The sequence below is a fragment of the Gossypium arboreum genome, chromosome 4 (genome assembly GCF_025698485.1).
Source record: "Gossypium arboreum isolate Shixiya-1 chromosome 4, ASM2569848v2, whole genome shotgun sequence".
Classification (NCBI taxonomy): Eukaryota; Viridiplantae; Streptophyta; class Magnoliopsida; order Malvales; family Malvaceae; genus Gossypium; species Gossypium arboreum.
In genome coordinates, this window is record NC_069073.1 from 34,508,433 (window position 1) to 34,529,103 (window position 20,671).

At 37.0% G+C, this 20,671-nt stretch overlaps 1 non-coding gene across 1 annotated transcript; it reads left to right on the top strand.

Annotated features, from left to right (window-relative positions):
• Positions 1 to 11,486: 11,486 nt before the first annotated feature.
• LOC128292276 (small nucleolar RNA R71) lies at positions 11,487 to 11,593 on the top strand. The gene has a single exon (XR_008282261.1). It is a non-coding gene; the product is annotated as a small nucleolar RNA R71 (small nucleolar RNA).
• Positions 11,594 to 20,671: the final 9,078 nt, after the last annotated feature.

A 20,671-nucleotide genomic window follows, 5' to 3' on the forward strand; every position in this document is an offset into this window, starting at 1 on the left:
TACAAGTTTTGTTAAGTGATTCTGAGTAAAAATGTCTATTAGGGGTTTAATTGTGAAAAGGGTAAATTGAGGGGTTGAAAAGTGAAATAAATGAAAGTGTTGGTTTGATAGGGACCTATGTGAAATTCGGCTAGGCTTGGGTTTAATGAAATTTCATGAATTTTATGTATTTGTGAAATAGGGACTAAATTGTAAAAATGTGGAACTTTAGAGGCTAAAGTGTAAAAATGCCCAAATATGTGTTGGATGAATAAATGAGTTGATTTTTAATGCATATAGATCAAGAACAAAAGAAATTGGATTTAGATCAGGCAAAATCAAAGGTTATTGAATAGTCTATCCAGTCTGTTTATTCCGAATACAAGGTAAGTTTATATGCAAATAAATGTCTTTAAATTGAATTATATATGTTTAATTGTCATTGAACTACTATGAATGTTGAATGATCAAATACGAGCAATAATCAATAGGGTTACAATATCTGAAAGTCCCGTACGAACCTTAGGAATAGTATAGGATACAAATGTCATAATATTACGATTGACGAGATGTGATTATGTGTAAGACCATGTCTAGGACATTGGCATCGCTATTTGATTTTGAGTAAGACCATAGCTGGGCTATCAGCATCGATATGTGATAACATGGAAGACCATATCCGGGATATGGCATTGTACGAGCTATAGGTGATTTTCAAGTATCCTTAACAATTCCAAAAGGTTCAACGGGCAAAGTCAAGTTGAGAAAGAATGTGTGAATGAGTTAAGTGACTCAGGTACATACGAGATTCATACAAGTATTGAAAAGGGAAGTATTTGATGAATTCTTTTATGATATTGAATATGTATACATTGGGAAAGGTTTGTGGCTTAAATCAAGCCTATTTGCACCCCACACGATTGAGCACACGGGTGTGTAACTCAACTACGTGTCTGCTATAACTTAATTAAACAAGTTAGTGAGTTACACGGGTTAGACAGTCTACTGGCCGTGTGTGACACACGGGCTGGCAAATGGGCGTGTGGCCGGCCGTGTGATGCAAGTCAGTATGTATGCCCTATTTCCAGACGGCTTGTGATACGGGCGTGTCTGATGGTCGTGTGAGGCACACGGCCTGTTCACACAAGTGTGTGATCCCTATATGCATGAAAATTTTATAAGTTTCTCAAATTTTCAAATGTTAACAGTTTAGTCTCAAACCACATCTAAAGCATGTATATGGCCTCGTAGGCCTTTATAAGGGACAATATGATTATATTGATTGATGTATGAGAATGAACGCTATATGTTGTATAATGATCGGTAATGCCTCGTGACCCTATTCTGGTAACGGATATAGGTTAGAGGTGTTACAGTTGCCCCTCTCAACTGGTTGACCAAATCATCAATTCTCGGAAAAGGATACTTGTACTTTATTGTAACCTTATTAACAAGTCAACTCTTGCAACTGAGATTTCAATTCTTTCAATTCGGTCAGATCCATCCTATATGGAGCTATCGATATCAGTGAAGTTCCCGGTACCAAATCAATACTAAACTTAATCTCTCTAATCGGTGGTAATCCAGACAACTACACTGGGAACACATCCGAATATTCACAAACTATCGACACAGATTCAATCTTCAATTCAGAAACTTCGTATTTAGTACATATGCAAGATAAGCTTCAGAACCTTTTCTTACATACCTCTAAGCCGACATTGACGAAATTACAATAGGAAACTCACCCAACTCCTCTGATTCAATCCAAATAATTTCATTATTTGGACATTTTAATTCAATAATCTTTCATCTATAATTCACTACAACATCATTTACAGTCAACCAATCCATTCCAAGAATTATATCGAACTCATAAATGGTAAAAGCATTAAATCAGTCAGAAAACAGTGACCCCGAATCATTAAAGGACAATTCTTGCAAACTTTATCAACTAGAACATATTTGCCTAAGAGCCTCGACACTTTAATCACATACTCAATAGACTCAACAGGAAAATTCTTACTAGATACCAAATTAATGCAAATATAAGAATGAGTCGATCCAGGATCAATCAATGCAACTACATTAATATTATAAAAAGAAAATGTACCAGTGATAACATCAGGGGATGACGCATCTTTGCGAGTGCGAATAGCGTAAGTTCTAGTAGATGCTCTGACCTCTGATCTTGCAGTTAACTCTTTCATCACACCTCTGCTACTATTCCCACTCTCAGTATTTCTCGGTGGCCTCCCTCTAGTGGCAATGTTACTCGGCCTTGCATTCTAAAAATTATCTTTCTCAGTCATTTCAGGGCAATCTCGAATGAAGTGATCTGGGGAGCCACATTTAAAGCAACCCCAGTTATTCATCCTACATTCACCGGGATGTTATCTACCATACTGTTGACATTTAAGTCTATTAGACCTAGCATTACCTACACTCGCTATTGATGTAGTTTGGGCCTTAGAACCCGAATACTGCTTCCCACGATCTCTGTTAGGATACCCTGCTGAAGCATTAGAACGAGTATACAAATCCTTCAACTTCTTTGATAGAGATTGAAGTGACTTCTTTATCGGTCTTTTTCTTGTGTCTCTAGCCTCAAACTCAGCCTTTCTCTTCTCTTTGCTCAACTCTTCGGCTTTGCAAGCTCGATCGACCAGCACGACAAATTCCTCCAACTCTAAAATCCCAACTTACAGTCTGATATCCTCATTCAACCCATCTTCGAATCTCTTGCACATGATTGCCTCGGTAGAAACACATTCCTGAGCATACTTATTGAGCCTAACAAACTCTCACTCGTATTCAGTCACAGACATACAACCCTATTTCAGCTCTAGGAACTCTTTCCATTTCTGATCAATGAACCGCTGACTGATATATTTCCTTCTAAACTGATCTTGAAAGAATTCCCATGTAACTCTTTCCCTCGATACGATGGATACAAGAGTATTCTACGACTGATATGCTGTGTCTCTCAAAAGTGATATAGCATATTTCAAGCACTTATCTGGTATGCAATAGAGCTCATCAAATACCCTGATAGAGTTCTCAAGCCAAAACTCTGCTATCTCGGGATCATCGTCAATATTAGCTCTAAATTCTTTGGCCCTTGCTTTCGAATCTTATCAACTGGAGGCTTGTTCAGTTTTACCAGTTCCACACCTTGGGGACCTACAGGAATCGATTGGGGGTTAGGTAGGGGTGGAGGATGTTGGGCAGCCAGATTTGTTCGAACAAACACGGAAAACCAATCATTCATTCTCTGGAAGAAGGCTTCTCTAGCATTTTCTCTTTAACTAACCGATACAGGTCTACTTTCAAATGGTGCTGCCCTTTCGGTGGGAACTGGCGCATTACTTTCAACATCGTCAGCTACCTCTCGGTAGGGATCCATTTACTATATAAAATCACAATTTCAATTGTCAAGAGTTGTCACACGATCACAAATTAAATATGGCATGTATAGCTAGACTCTCACACACGCTATGTTAGTTTGAGAATCGACTAAACTTGCCTTTGAAACCACTAAATGTAACACCCCTTACCAGCATTCAACACTGGAATAAGATATGAGGCATTACCGAACTTACAAAGCGAGCAAACATACAATTCCAGGTCATAAATTTTCATCCAAATTAAAACAATTCGCATTCAATCAGAAAGTCCCTAATACTAGCCTACGATGCCCAAAACATGCTTCAAAAGTGGTTTGAGACTAAACCGAGCACTTAGGAAATTTTTACAAAAATTAGAAATTTTTTGCTATGAATAGGGGTCACACGCCCGTATGGCTTGGGACGCGCCCGTGTGGGTAGACCATGTGGTCACACACGCCTTTGTCCCTAACTCATGTAACTTTTGTTTCACAATGCATGAACAAATTGATGTCACATGGCCAAGTCACACGCCCTTGTGCCAGGCCATGTGATGAATTATATTTTCATAAAATAGGTGCAAACTTCACATGATCGGGACACACGTCTACGCTTGAGGCCATGTCTCTCACACGACTGAGACACACGTCCGTGTCTTTACCCGTATACTCAATTCTAAGCATTCTGTTTCTCAAAATTAAGGTACAGGGGACTAAAAAGTAATAAATATTTATAATGAAGATCAAACTTAGACTAACTATTATCACGAAGAAAAGGCAAGCGCACCTATCGAGCAATAGTATAGTAATGGCAAGATCGGGATATCGTACCCAAAGGAACAAAAAGTACTAGTAATAACTATCTTTTTATTATCTAGCCTAAGAATAAAAGGGTTTGTTTGTTAAACTAATTATCTAAACTAATTAACTAATTTAATTAAAGCGAATAGAAAATTTGGAAAAAGACTTGAAGAGAGCAATTAATAAAGACGACACCCAAGGAGGAATCCACCTAGATTTCACTTGTTATCTGACTTTGAACCGGACGATTTATTCACATGACTTGTTCCATAAAGATCCCTAAGTTAAGTTATTATCCCTATTCAAGACTAATAACATCTAATCCTTAGATTGAATAACCGAGACTTTTCTCTAATTAACACTCTAGGGTTGCATTAACTCGATCTATGGATCCCCTTATTAGGTTTCACCCTAATCTGGAAAAATCTCGTAACCTATTTCTAGGCGTTCAATCAACTCCGCTTAATTATGTCAAATCTACTCTTAGGCAGGGTCTATTCCTCCTCTGCATAAGCTCATCAAATCATGAATTAATACCCGGAATATTAACTCAAGCATTAAGAACACATAATTAAGAACAAATCAAGTATTTATCATATAGTTCAGATAATAATAACAAGATCCATCATAGGTTTTATCCCCCTTAGGTATCTAAGGGGTTTAGTTCATAATAAAATAAGAGTACATCTCAAAAATATGAAAATAACAAAACATAAAGAAAACTCTAAAACCCCTGAAGGAATTCTGAGAGAGATATTCAGTCTTGGAGTAGCTCCAGCTTTTGAGATGGATCGTCTGGCTTCCTTCAAGTAATTCCCGGCGTGTGGTTCTATGTTCCAGAAAAGTTCTGGAGAGCCCATTTTCTAGTTCATACTTAGGGTGTTTATATAGGGTTTTGATTCGCTTTCTTCCACCCCAAGTATACTTTTCTGTGTAGAATACAACTCCTTGAAAAAGGGATACGCCCATGTGCCACGGCCGTATGACGTGGTTGCCAGGCCGTGTGAGTCGTGTAAACCTTGATTGACACCCTCGAAAGGCACGGGCATATGAGCTGCCCATGTGGCAAGGCTTAGGCCGTGTGGGTCTTCTTGATTTGGTCTGTTTTGTCCCTTTTTTAGCTCATTTTTGGCTCCTTTTGACTCTTGGTGCTCTCCTGGGTACAAAACATGAAATAACCGGTTTAAAAGCACCAAAATCCACAAATCTAGTAGTAAACATCCATAAATGTGCTAAGTATTTGGGGTAAAAACATGTATCATTTGGCGTTTATCAAATACCCCCACACTTAAGCATTTGCTTGTCCTCAAGCAAAATTCTCACTTACTGTTAGAATTCATTCTTTTCAATCACATAATCAGTATTGATAATGTTACAAACTATTCCACGGAAAATTATATAGTGAGAATTTAACTATAGGGGCATTAAAGCCTCAAACAATCTAAATTGGATATTTCGATAATAAAATTATAGGTAAGCTCCTTCCTTTAAGTAATTAACTTTAGTCCTAAATACACAAGAGATGACATCCTCACTAAAGATTCACTCAAATCACTCAAAGTGTTTAAGGGTCAAGATTAAGCACTCGATTATCTAAAATGAAAAGTTATTACCATTGGCTTGCCTAAAAATCAAATCTCCACCACTTGTAAATGATATGATACACTAATCAAAAGGTCTTTCAATGGTTGTAATAGGGTTTAGGTTATAGGTATGGATACAGGTCGAAGAATAGGGGCTAGAATCGAGATAATTTCAATATGTTACCCCACTATCAAAAACTTTATTACTGAATCACAAACAAATAGCTAGAACTATTTTACAAGAGTTCATGACAACTTTAGCTTGTTGAGAATTACACACATTTTTTTTTAAGAAAAAATCAAGTTAATACAATACAGAAATTATACTTCATGATTCAGTAACAAAAAATGGTGAACATAGTGAGGTAACAATATTAAATTCAATCTCGATAAAAAGGGTCAAATTAAGTAAGAGGATTTCAACAATAATGGGTTAATGGGTTAATGATGAGGGTTAAAAAAAGAAAAAGGTTAATAGGTTCAAAAGGGGTTCACTAAGGGTTTAATTATATGGGAAGGCTTTTTATGGAGTCAATGGGTTAAATCCTAAGTGCCTTTATCATCTCAATATATCAAATCATACGTGTGGTCTTGACATGTATAATCGAAGCAAGTTCTAGAATAACAGTTCAATGTTGACACACTCAAACCACAAAAGAAGTGAGCAAGAAAGAAAGCTATATGCTCAAAAAACTCAAAAAACTCACCAAAAATTTGGGTTTTTGATGTCATTCCTGTATACTTAAGAGTTCAAGATAATACCTTAATTTAGGAAAATAATCTAAAAATTTTAGTTCTCAAAATATCAACTTATCATGCTCGATTCTTTAATGTCCTATAATCAAATAATCATTCATAATTCCCATGGTCTAATTCATGACATACCAACAATAGTTATAAATCAATCAGAATTCATTCTATCAATATTATGAGAAAATCACTTAAGCACAAGACCAAATTCAGGGATTTGAGAATAATACAAAAAGTTAGGTTCCATGTTCACCCTCCCACACTTAAGATGTACATTGCCCTCAATGTACAAAGATAGACTAGTCAACATAAAGAAAATCATAAGAGGGAAAGAGGTGAAACTCCTTGTTAGAAGGATGCGGAGCTTGATTCTGAGGCTGAAGTGTTTGGGGAAAATGGTAGCGACCATTATTCTTGGCTAGATGAAGAAATTGGGTCGTTGAACATAGCACTCGTTAGGTATTGTTCCCTATTTGTTTCCTCATTGCATAAATATTCCTAGCAGCTTTGCTTGGAAGTCTGTAGAATCATGAAGAGCTTATTAAGAGTTGGTGTGGAAGAGAGTGTAGTGGAATTACTTGTTAGAAATACCAGAAAATGTAAAATGAAAATTTACTAATATAGAGATGTCTTTCAAAATAAGAAAATTGAAATGAAAATAAAAATCAAAAGAAAAATAAGAATAAAATAAATAAAATAAAATAAAAAAATAGGAGGATTCAATGATCTTCGTCAGTAGGGCCCTCAGGTGGTGGTGCTGGAGGTGCAATGTGGAAGTGCTGGCACAGCCGCTGTATCATGGCCTGCATATCGTCCATCTGTCGATCCCGTCGCTGATCTCGCTCGTGGATCATCTCGAACTGCGTAGTGCAGTACTGCTCGAAGTGGGCAAGTCAGTCGGAAAGATGTGCCAATGAAACAGCCGCAGGAACTGGTCGTTCCCTAGGTGGCGCAGTCGAAGGCTCCTCGTGCTGTGAGGGAACATCATCAGGAATGTCCTCAAGATCCTCCTCGTCAATGGCATGAGAGAGACGGTACTGCGGAGGGTCGGTCCCACGTTGGCTCCCGATCATCTGCATGTGTAACATAGTCGTGATGCCCTGTGGGGACATCTGACCTATCAGTGTAAGCGCTGATGATTGGGCCGCGATGTTAAGGAGGCCGAAGTGTCTAGCAAGGCGCGTCACGTAGGAGCTGATGGAGATCACTCCCTTCCTATGCCGCTCGGTCTGATGGCGAATGACGAAAGCAATGAAGTAGGCCAAGCCAGTCACGTGTGCATTCGTCATGCACCATAAATAGTAGGCGTCGTGGGTGGTGACGATGCCGGTGCTCTCTCTCCTCCCGATCAATGTGTGAGCCAATATGGCATGGAGATAGCAGAGGGAAGGGGGAGAGCTGAGGCCTACGAGCAGTTGGGATCGTAGTTGGAAGAGAGTGGTTCCAAAGGCTTCCAGCACAAGGAGGGGGAGATGTGGATATTGCGTGGTAGTGCATTCATGTCCTCCTCCTCCATAAACTCATCGGTGTAAAGTCCCAGAGCAACTCCAAACTCTGGGACACTCGTCGCACGAACTAGACCGCCTAATCGGAAGTGAATGGTGCCTAGGACACTCATCACCACCTGTAAATGAAAAGTAGAGCATAATTCTAAGGTTAGCTCTAAATAAGTGGGCTCGATAATAGCGAAGAACCGTTCCCATGGGTCTGTAGACAGGAGGGCGAAGATGGCATCAGCGAGCTGGACTAGCTCGATGGCAACCCAGTCGATGCAACAACCTGTGGTGATGGGTCGTGCGCATAGTATTTGAAATAGCTCCTCCTGCGAAGCTTGTAGAAATTCAAGGAACAGGTGTCAAACTTCGGCTGTAGCTCGTACCGAGGAAGAACCCGGTCCCCTACATCTCTTTGAGGATGGGACCGCGGCCTTCTTTCCTCTCGATGACAACATAATGTACCTGAAAATATATGAGCATTGATAGAATCTAAGTTACATCAATAGTTAAGCAATAGGCCTAAAACTAGTATATACTATTCAGTGTTTTAAAAAAGTCAAATATAGAAAATTCTAAAGAAAATTCTTAACTTGTCTAAAACATATTTGTAATAGTAACAATATCTATGTAAAGTGTGAAAAATACTAATGTAACAACACGAATTGGAAAAACAAGGTTAAAAAAGTGAACTAAGGGCTATTGTAAGGCGGTGCACAGGCGTGTGACACGGAGAGGAAATCGTGTGGTGGGAAAAATGAAGGGTATAGGGAGGGGAAAATGGGGACTAATGCAAGTGGAGTGACTTTGAGGGTGGTTTGGGGGTTGGGGAAGTGAGAATCTAGGGAATGGTGGCTGGAATAGGAAGTAGGGGTTGGGGGAGGGTGGATTTCGGCTAGGGTTTTGAAAGGAGGAAGAAGATGAAAGTGGTTTGTTTATATAGGGGAAGGGCACACAGCCTAGGGCTACGCCCGTGTGCTGTGAGGGTAGCCCGTTTTTTTCAAATTTTTTCGAATTTGGTCGTGCCCGGCTACTATCACACACCCATGTGTCTTGGGCGTGTGTGGCACACGGCCATGTCGCACGGCCGTGCCTAGCGTTGTTCGCTTCTCCCACGCCCATGTGTTATGGTACCACGCCCGTGTATTGTTGTCCACGGTTTAATGGCATACACGCCCATGTCGAAGAAACAGAATCAAGCCTTGTCCCTGGCATGCCAGTGGTTTTCTATCCCATGCCCGTGTTCTTCCTATCAAGTTCACCCACGGCCATGTCGCACGGCCGTGGGGATTTATCGCACCTTGTTTTGGGGAAATCATGTCCTGCTTCAACACGACCGTGTCTCTTCCCCTGTTTGGCCACAGCTTTAGGCAGGCCCGTGTGCCTGGCCGTGTGTGCTAAAAAACTGTGCAATTCAAAGATTAAGTTAATGATTTAAAGTGTTAAAAATTAAAAAATAAAGAAATCAAAATATGTTAGTGCTCGGGTTGCCTCCCAAGAAGTGCTTATTTATAGTCTAAGCTCGACTTACCTCTTTGTTGAATGATCATGGTGGTTTGAGGAGTTCATACTCCTCATTCCTGTTGTCAATTTTAAAATAAGGTTTTAAACGGGTGTTGTTTACCTTAAAAGTGCCGAACTTGGGATGACTCACCTCCACTGTACCGAATGGAAAAATACTGAGTACCGTAAGAGGGATTTCCTCATTTGGTGTGGTAGTAAGACTGTATCGCCGACCTGAAGTTGATTAGGAGAGGTATCGGGCTTGTTTTTGCGTAGTTTTGGTTTATCATGTGTTCTCAGTTTGTGTTCTTACCATTCGTCTAGCTCCTCTATCCGTAGTCTTCATTCTTCATGGGCTTCTTTGTTCTTTTCATGATAGTAGCGCACTGGCTCTGTTGTCTTTGTTCGAGAAGGTTCCTGCAAGGACGATTGAATATTAGTTTTATCATCGATAGGTTTTATAGCATTATCCTGAGTCTTAGGGGTTTTGACTGAATCGCGTGCTTGGAGTGTTACTGCGTCGTTACCTGTACGAAGTGTTAGTTCCCTTGTGCCTACATTAATAATGGTTCTGGCAGTTGCTAAAAAGGGTCATCCTAAAACTAAACGTACCTCGTTATCCTCATCCATATCTAAGACAACAAAGCCTACTGGGTAAATAAATTTATCAATTTTAACGAGAACATCTTCAATAATACCCTTAGGAAATCTAACTGTTTTGTTAGCCAATTGTATGCTCGTCCTAGTCTATTTGGGTTTACCAAGACCTAGTCGTTTAAACATTTTATAGGGCATAACATTTATACCTACCCCTAGATCAGCTAAAGCATTATTCACAGATAAACTACCAATTAAACAAGGAATTGTAAAACTCCCTGGATCTTGTAATTTGTTAGATAGCTTATTATTTAGAATAGCTGAGCAGACTGCATTGAGTTCCACATGCAATGTAGTGTCTAATTTCCTTTTTTTGCTCAGAAGTTCCTTTAAGAATTTTGCTGAGTTGGGCATCTGCGAAAGAACTTCAATAAAGGGTAAGTTAATATGTAATTTCTTTAAGAGTTTGACAAACTTACCGAATTGTTCTTTTGTTCTGTCTTTTGTCATCGCTTTAGGATATGGCACACGAGGTTCATGATTCGTACTTACCAGTTTGGGATCATTATCGTTTACCTCTTCTCGTCCTTTGTTCATCGCGTTGTTTTGCTGTATTTCTGGCTCAGGTATAAAGAGTTCGTCCTTATTTTGAGTGCTAATTACATTGTGGTGTTCCCTCAGATTAGGTTCAGTATTACTTGGTAGGCTACCTTGTGGTCTTTCAGAGATTAGTTTGGACAGCTGGCCTATCTAAGTTTCGAGTCCTTAGATCGATGCTTGTTGATTCTTAAATGCAATCTCGGTATTTTGAAAATGGGTTTCTGACACCGAGATGAATTTAGAGAGCATCTCTTCAAGGTTCGACTTCTTTCTTAGTGATAAGGTGGCTGTTGAAAACCCTGAGGATTTTGTGGCTTTTGATTCCTTTGACCTCCCCAGGAAAAATTTGGGCGGTTCCTCCAACCTGCATTATAGGTATTACTGTATGGGTTATTTTGAGATCTAAAGTTATTATTACCCATATAGTTGACTTGTTCTTCTTCAGTTGTAGGATTGAAGGATTGGTATTCTATATGCACACCTCCTCCGCTTGAGTCACACCTCATTACTGGATGTACCTGCGTAGAACCAAGCAAACCATCAATCTTTTTATTGAGAAGTTCTACCTGATTTGACAGCATAGTAACTGAGTCGACGCTATAAACGCCTGTTGTTTTTGTTGGCTTAGTCCTCATGACTTGCCACTGATAGTTATTTAGTGACATTTCTTCAATAAATTCATAAGCCTCTTTAGGTGTTTTGTTGTTGATGGTTCCTCCAGCAGCTGCGTCAATCATCTGTCTTGTCGAGGGATTCACACCATTGTAGAATGTTTGAACTTGCAACCATAGAGGTAACCAATGGTGAGGGTACCTTCTCAATAGATCCTTGTATCTCTCCCATGCATCATAAAGTGTTTCTAAGTCCATCTGCATAAAAGAAGAGATATCATTGCGTAATTTAGTTGTTTTAGCCGGCGGAAAATATTTTAGTAAAAATTTCTCGGTCATTTGCTCCCAAATAGTGATAGACTCTCATGGTAACGAGTTCAACCACTGTTTAGCTTTGTTTCTCAGTGAGAAGGGAAATAACCGAAGACGGATGACATCATCAGAAAAGCCATTGATTTTGAATGTATCGCAAAATTTCAGGAAATTTGCTAAGTGAGTGTTGGGATCTTCATCCTGCAAGCCATCAAACTGAACAAATTGTTGTATCATCTGAACAGTGCTAGGTTTTAATTCAAAATTATTCGCAGCAATAGCAGGTCTAACTATACTTGATTGAGTTCCTGTTAAAGAGGGTTTAGCATAGTCATACATAGTACGTGGAGCAGGATTTTGATTAGCTACAATTGCAGGAGGCAGCTGATTGTCTTGGTTTTCAGTCATCTCGTCGATTGGAGGTTGAGTATTGTCTTCTTATTCGTTTTCTGTGTATCGTAAACTACGCCTTATTTCTCTTTGGTTTCTACGAACTGTTCGATTGATTTCTTCGTCAAAAAGTAAAGGTCTTGATGGGTTTCTTCTAGTCATAAACTATAAAAACCTGCCAAGAGAAAGAAAAAGTAAATTGATAAATAAGAAAATAAAATAAAATTACAAGAAAAATAAATGGCTAAAGTAATAAAAATTTAGTGTTCCTAATATTTCAGTTCCCCGGCAACGGCGCCAAAAACTTGATCGTGGTGATTTGTACCAAGTAATAAATATTTATAATGAAGATCAAACCTAAACTAACTATTATCACGAAAAAAAAGCAAGTGCACCTATCGAACAATAGTATAGTAATAGCAAGATCAGGATATCGTACCCAAGGGAACCAAAAGTACTAGTAATAACTATCATTTTATTATCTAGCCTAAGAATAAAAGGGTTTGTTTATTAAACTAATTATCTAAACTAATTAACTAATTTAATTAAAGCGAAGAGAGAATTTGGAAAAAGACTTGAAGAGTGCAATTAATAAAGATGACACCCAAGGAGGAATCCACCTAGATTTCACTTGTTATCTGACTCTGAACAGGACGATTTATTCACGTGACTTGTTCCGTAGATATCCCTAAGTTAAGTTATTATCTCTATTCAAGACTAATAACATCTAATCCCTAGATTGAATAACCGAGACTTTTCTCTAATTAACACTCTAGGGTTGCATTAACTCGATTATAGATCCCCTTATTAGGTTTCACCCTAATCTGGCAAAACTCGTAACCCTATTTCTAGGTGTTCGATCAACTCCGCTTAATTATGTCAAATCTACTCTTAGGTAGGGTCTATTCCTCTTCTGCATAAACACATCAAATCATGAATTAATACCTGGAATATTAACTCAAGCATTAAGAACATATAGTTAAGAACAAATCAAGTATTTATCATACAGTTCAGATAATAATAACAAGATCCATCATAGGTTTTATCCCCCTTAGGTATCTAAGGGGTTTAGTTCATAATAAAATAAGAGTACATCTCAAAAGTATGAAAATAACAAAACATAAAGAAAACTCTAAAACCCCTGAAGGAATTTTGAGAGAGATCTTCAGTCTTGGAGTAGCTCCAGCTTTTAAGATGGATCGTCTGGCTTCCATCAAGTAATTCCCGGCGTGTGGTTCTATGTTCCAGAAACGTTCTGGAGAGCCCCCTTTCTAGGTCATACTTAGGGTGTTTATATAGGCTTTTGATTGTTTTTATTCCCCCCTAAGTATCCTTTTTCTGTGTAGAATACAATTCCTTGAAAAAGGGACATGCCCGTGTGCCACAGCCGTGTGACGTGGTTGCCAGGCCGTGTGAGTCATGTAAACTTTGGTCGACACCCTCGAAAGGCACGAGCGTGTGAGCTGCCCGTGTGGCAAGGCTTAGGCCGTGTGGGTCTTCTCAATTTGGTTCATTTTGTCCCTTTTTTAGCTCGTTTTTGGCTCCTTTTGACTCTTGCTTCTCTCCTGGGTATAAAACATGAAATAACTAGATTAAAAGCACCAAAATCCACAAATCTAGTAGTAAACATCCATAAATATGCTAAGTATTTAGGGTAAAAACATGTATCATTTGGCGTTTATCAGGGACACATGGCCAGAACACATGCCTATAGGGCAGACCGTGTGTCACACATGGCCTAGACACACTCCCGTGTGTCTACCTGTGTGGACAAAATAAAGTCTATCTACCAAGCCATTTGTCACCCTCATTTACTCTTACACACACAAAAATTCAATGGCATAATCCATGGCATGTTTAAGCAACCAGAACATCCATAATCAAGGCTAAATCATATCATTCATTACCAACACTTAACATATTTACTATATTATAATTTACCAAATCAATTCATACCAAACTCACATTCACAAGTATCAACATGAATACTTTCATCATGCATATTTCTACTTAGATTTCCTCGCACACCAAAGGACCCATCTCATCCATTTCACAACAACTCATTTAACCATAATAAACACATAGCAACCTATTGCAAAACACAAAACAAGAAGGCATTAACACATACACTTATATAAATGGACTTACAGTCATTTTAGTGAAAATAAGCCAATTACATGGCTAAATACCAAATCACCGTAAACAAATATAAGTTAATACATTTGGCCAAATCAAATGATACATATAACAAAATGACCAAGTCCCTATACATGCCATACTCTCAAAATATTTTAAAAATCATCGGTACCCAAAGGACAGTTTGATAGTGTGATGTAACTTCCGACGATCTCTAATCCCGAGCTAGCTTGGTGACACTATAAAACATTAGAAATAAGACGAAGTAAGCTATATAGCTTAGTAAGTTCGTATGAAGAAATAAGCAACCTTACCATTCACTAATCATGCAAGTAATATAACATAAGATAACATAATTTTCCATAATCTCATGATCATAATTCACTTCCATCATAACCTACCTTGAAATCGTCATTTCAAAAATTTATAATCATAAGCTTCGAGTACATACATGTACCATATCGTAACAAATTTACACTTATTCTCATCTTTGACATACCCGTGAACCACTCGAAATAATAATGTCGAATACTTCGGAATCTTGCACACTAAGTGCCACATATGTAGCCAATGTTGTCTCAATCTCATATCGCATAATTGCTCGCTCTCGAGCTAATCAACGGGCCTGCTCACACAAGCTGCCAGTCAAGACGTTGCTACTCGGTGCTGCTCATACAAGTTGTCAAGTAACCGCAACATATGCCGGTATACTCAGTCACTGGTAAGACGTATGAGACTAGCACTCGAATTACATAATCACATAAAACATGGTAATCCTAGTGACATGTCACTTGTATCCTAATCTATTCCTAAGGTTCAAATGGGATTTCTTGCTTATCGAACTGTCGTTGAACTCGTTCGTAAAGTTAAACTCATCCAGAAAATCAATCATACTGTTCATGCTATATTAAAGCATTTAAATATAAATATATTAAAGCTTATTTAACATACGAACTTACCTCGGTTACAAAAACGACTATTAGTTCGATTTTAGTTCACAACCTTGTTCTTTCCCCATCTAAACTCGAACTTTGTTTTTCTTGATATCAAATTTAACTTATTTAATCATCACATTATTCAATTCAGCCCAAAAACACACTATGGGAAAAATTATATTTTTTACTCTAACCTTTTGACATTTTCACAATTTAGTCCCTAGGCTCGTAAAATTAATTTTGTTTCAATTTCCTCGCAACCCAAGCCTAGCCAAACCTTTTTCATGCTCATGATAGCACAATTTTTTCATTTATTCACATTTTTCTACTCATTTTATAGACTTTTACAAATAAGTCCCTATTTGTCATTTTTACCGAAAATCACTTTACAAAAGTCGTTTAACAAACAACAAACATGCATTTTCTACCATCAAACATAAAAATACATACATGTTCAACATGGGTGAAATTTTAAAATTCACGTTTCTTTCAACTAGTCCTTAAAATAGCTAAATCAAGTTACGACGATCTTAAAAATATAAAAATTATTAAAAACGGGACAAGAACGGACTTACAATCAAGCTTGAAAGTGGCCAAAACCTTATCTATGTCTTCTCCTTGTAAAATTCAGTCGTGGAGGACTAATTTTAAGAAGATGACATCTTTTATTTGTTAAATTTTGTCTTTATTTACCAAATGACTAAAATGCCCTTAATGAAAAACTTCAAAATTTCACCTAACTATGTTCATTTTTGTCCACCTAGATTATAATGGTCTAATTACCATTTAAGGACCTCTAATTTAAGGATTCATAGCAATTAGACACTTTTAACATAGAGAACTCAAGTTTTGCACCTATTACAATTTAGTCCTTCTAGTCAAATTGGACACTCAATCGATAAATTTTCTTAACGAAATTTTCACACAATCATTCAATCATACTATAGGCTTTAAAATAATAACAAAATAAATATTTCTACTTCAGACTTGTGGTCCCAAAACTACTGTTCTGATTTGACCCAAAAATTAGCTGTTACATTATGAAAATTAAATTAACCACACGGCCTAGCACACGGGCATGTGACTCGACTGTGTGACCTTAATTTGTTCATGCTTTGCAAAACAAAGAGTTATACGAGTTAGGGACACGGGCGTGTGCTACCACACGGGCGTGTCCCGAACCATACGGGCGTGCAACCCTTGTTCATAGCAAAAAATTTCTAAGTTTTGTAAAACTTTCTTAAGTGCTTTATTTAGTCCTGAACCACTTCCAAAGCATGTTTTGGACCTCTTAGGCTCGTATTAGGGACTTTATGATTGAATACAAATGGTTTTAATTTGGATGAAAAGTTATGACTCGGAATTGCATATTTGCTTGTGATGTGAGTCCGGTAATGCCTCTTATCCTGTTCCAGTGTTGAATACGGATAAGGGGTGTTACACCAATGCTCATCCATTCTCCCCCATAAGTCGATGTGGTGCAAATCTTCGATGTTTTAGGGTTTCAATAAAATCATTTATCTAAACTCGAACTACCGCAACACTCTATCGAACTCGTGCATCTCCATCGTAGTGTACACTACCAATGGCACATTCACATGCCATATGTTGGTATTCACCAAGGATTCGGACGGGATGCATTCTTGAATTCTTGAATCAGAATATGATGTTCATTCAAACTATATTAAAATAAAAAAAATAGTTATATATATACTATTAATTTTTAAGTCAACTACGCTAATATTATAAAATTTAAATTTAAAAAATATATACCTCCGCTTTTGAATGTTGGTCTAACAGAAGTCATATATCTCGAAGCTCATTCAGTAGTCCCACGTAACTCGGCCCATGGTTCCATCTATTGAAATAATATGTTAACACAATTGTCAAAACCATTTTTTTTAGAAAAAGGGGTCGACTTTTTATTTTGAAAATGAAACTTTTTTGTTTAGGTGTGATAAGATCACCTCGTAATTTTATTTTTTTAATAAAATGTTTTGTTTTACTAAAACAGCGATTTTGGTCTATGAAATTCGAGAAAATGGGTTCGGGAGTCGGTTACGTACGAGGAAGGGTTAGCACCCTCGTAACGCCCAAAATTGGTACCTAATTGATTAATTAATGTCTTAATGTCGAAAGTTGAAAATCCGTAAAGAATTTAAAAATACGATCCTCCTTTTTTATTAATGTTAATTTTACAAAAAAAATGTTTGGATAAATCGAAGCAGATGCTAAAGACCTTCTTGTTCCAAAGTAATAAAATGTCACATCCAATACGTTAGGACACGACATTTTACCCTCGAGAATCAGCTTGTCTTTTGATTTTCAAAACTCATGCATTTTAATTTTAAAAGGATATTTGGTAATTTAGGTCAAACGAGAAAAATCGAAACCCAATACGTTAGAGCACGATCCCTCGAATTTCCAAACACGGAATATTGCCTTTATTAAAGAATCCTTTTTTTTATGAATTTAGGGTGAAAATATAATATTTAAAAGAGGTATGTGAATAAAATATTATGCTAACGAATGACAATAATACGAGTGTACTAATCAACGATTCATAGCACATAATGGCAATAATCACGTAGCATACATCAATTTAACACTAAGATTAACAATTGGAGAAAATAAATGAATAATAATAACAATAACAAATAAATAGGAATCAATCAAGAAAACCAATTTCAAAACCAAATAGGATAAGTGAATAAATAAACACATAAAAAGATATTGAGGAAAATAATTTCAAATAATGAAGATAAAGGACTAAATTTAAAGAAAAATGAAATAGTTTTAAAATAACAATATATATAGCAACTTAGAGCAAATAATGAATAATAAAAATTTAAAAAATATATATGATGTAAGCAGTTTAAAATAAATATCAGATAAAACAATTTAAGGTAAAACAATATGAAATTTTAAAATAATAATATGTGAAAGAAAATTTAAAACAAGTGATAATAAAATGGTTTAAAATAAATAATATATGAATAGACTTAAAACAAGTACAAATTTTCAAAAGGGTTGGAATTTTACTAAATAAATAGTAGGAAGATAAATAAGTAAATAAATAAAAAAGATATATAAATCAAATAAAACAGCTTGTAAAAAAAGTAAAATAAAAAATTGAAACTAAGCAAATAAATAAAAGAATAAAGAAATGTTAAATAAAACAATTTAAAAGATAACAAAAAAATAATAATAATAATAATACACACAAAAGGACCGATCAAAAGAAATAATAGGCAAATAAATAAATAAAACTAGTGAAAGTTTTATTAGAAATAAACAAATAAAAATAGAATATTAAATAAAACGTTCTTTAGAAACAAGAAAATAAAACAAAATGAAAATAAATCAATTAAACGGACTAAGGACGAAATTGAAATAGAAATGAAATTTGGGGTACAAATTGTAAATAATAAAAACAAGTTAATAAGGATTAAAATAAAACGCGCTAAAACCAGCAAGGGCTAAATAGAGAATTAGCCCATCCCCAGGACACGTGTCTTTTCCTCTGCGGATCAACGAATTGGGGACTAAATTGAAACACAAAAATAATCAGTGGCCAAAATTAGAAAAAGAACAAAAGGCAACAAAGGACTAAAATTGAACGCACGAACAAAGGCAGGGGCCGATTAGGAAATTATTCCCTGTCCCCAAAACGACACCGTTTCAGATGTCGGCCTCTTCTAATGGTCCTAGGACCAAATTAAAAATAAAGCAAAATCAAACGAAAAAATTAAAAAACATAAAAGGATTAAATTGAAACAGGCCTAAAAAGCGGGAGGGTTAATCGCGTAAATAACTCATTTTACGAAACCACGCGGATCCTCAGGTATTAGGTCGAGTCGCGCGCGGGTCAGATGAACGGCATCGTTTTGGGCATCTGAGGCTTGCTCCAAAACAACGCCGTATGGGGGTAGTATATAAGCCAAAATTCTATCAAAAAAATCATTTCCCCCTTTACTTAAAAAAAACTTTAAAATCCTTCACAAAAGCTCTCCCCTCCCCCATTTTCCGGCCATCGGTCTGGCCTTGCTCCGGTCACTGGACTAGCACGCCTCTGCCGTGGTAGCCGCCGTCCACAGTGGCCAGGGAATCGAAAAAGCCATTTTTTTGAGCTTTCGACCTCCTGAGCCCAAATCGCAGATTTTCATCGGAATCAATAGACCTCAACTGCCTACGGCGGCACAAGTGCACAAAAAGGTAAGATTTGATTCTTTTTTTTTTTATTTTCTTTAAAAACTAGTAGAAATATATGTAAAAGAGAAGAAAAATAAGTAAATAAAAACAAAAGACCACATTTTCTTCTTCTGTTGAATATTGTGTTTTCTTTGTATTTCGATTTCTCTCTGTGCATTCGTAAAAAAAAAAGAACAGAATACATTGGTTCTTGTGGCTTTTTATAGCCGAGAAAGAAAAGAAAAAAAATACAACATTTTTGGTTTTTTTTCTTCGTCTTGCTATTGTTCTTTTTTGCTTGGTTTGCAGGTACGGTGAAGGACACTTGTTGGCACGCGGTGGTGTACGGAGGCGCTGACGTGGCACGGAGGCTAGGGGCTGTTAGTTGCGGCGGCTAGGGCTAGGGTTTTGCTTTACTGAAAATGTTAAAGCACTTTGGACCATTGGGCTTAAATTTTTTATATTTTTTTTGAGTTAGGGTCTTTATTTTGGGCTTAGATTTAATTGGATTGTTTAATGGATTTATTTGGATTTAATTCTATTTTGGTTTTGGTTTCTGTAGGGCCCGAGCAAAATTGGGCCTCTACAACAATAATTTAAATTTTAAAAATTTTATTATGGTAAATATATTATCTAATGAATTTTGGAAATATATAAAGGTAGTTCGCTGGAGGACATGGCAGTTGGTACCAACTCATGATTGCAGTAGTAGCATGCTACCACCGACTTTAATTTTTTGTGGTTTCGTTACCTGAAACATCTCTCGATACATCGTCGTTCACACAATTGACCTCCAACTAAGTTTGTTCACTTCCCTAAAGTCCACGACTTTTAGCAGTCACCTTAAATGGATAAGATTTCATGATTTATCAAGCATTAGGAGACCCCTGATAATCATAAAGATGTACGCCCGAGCACGTTGTTCTCTTTGAACTTCACTCAAATCCTCATTGAGCCCACCAAAATTTCCTTTTCACCAATTAATATCTATCTGGGCTCCATAAATTATTTTCGGAACCTTCCCCAAAAGTTGCTTGCATACGTCTCTTCAATCGACTGCGACAACTAACCTAGTCACTATTGGCCCATCCACTGGCAATCCGAGCTATAATTGCAAGTCCTTGAGAGTGATAATACACTCGCCGCATGGAAGATAGAATGTATGTGTTTTGGGTCTCCACCTTTCCACCAATGCGCTTACAAGTGTAGGGTTTAATTTACACCCCTACCCATAAAGGTCACATGTAAAAATCTTACATCTCTCAAGTAGGGTTCGATTAAGGGTGATGGAGGAGAGGGTAGATTACAAATATACATCTCCAAAATCTAGTCTTTAGCTATATATAAAAAAATAAAAAATATTAAATTTTAATATAACAAGAAAATATTTAAATTAAATTAGATT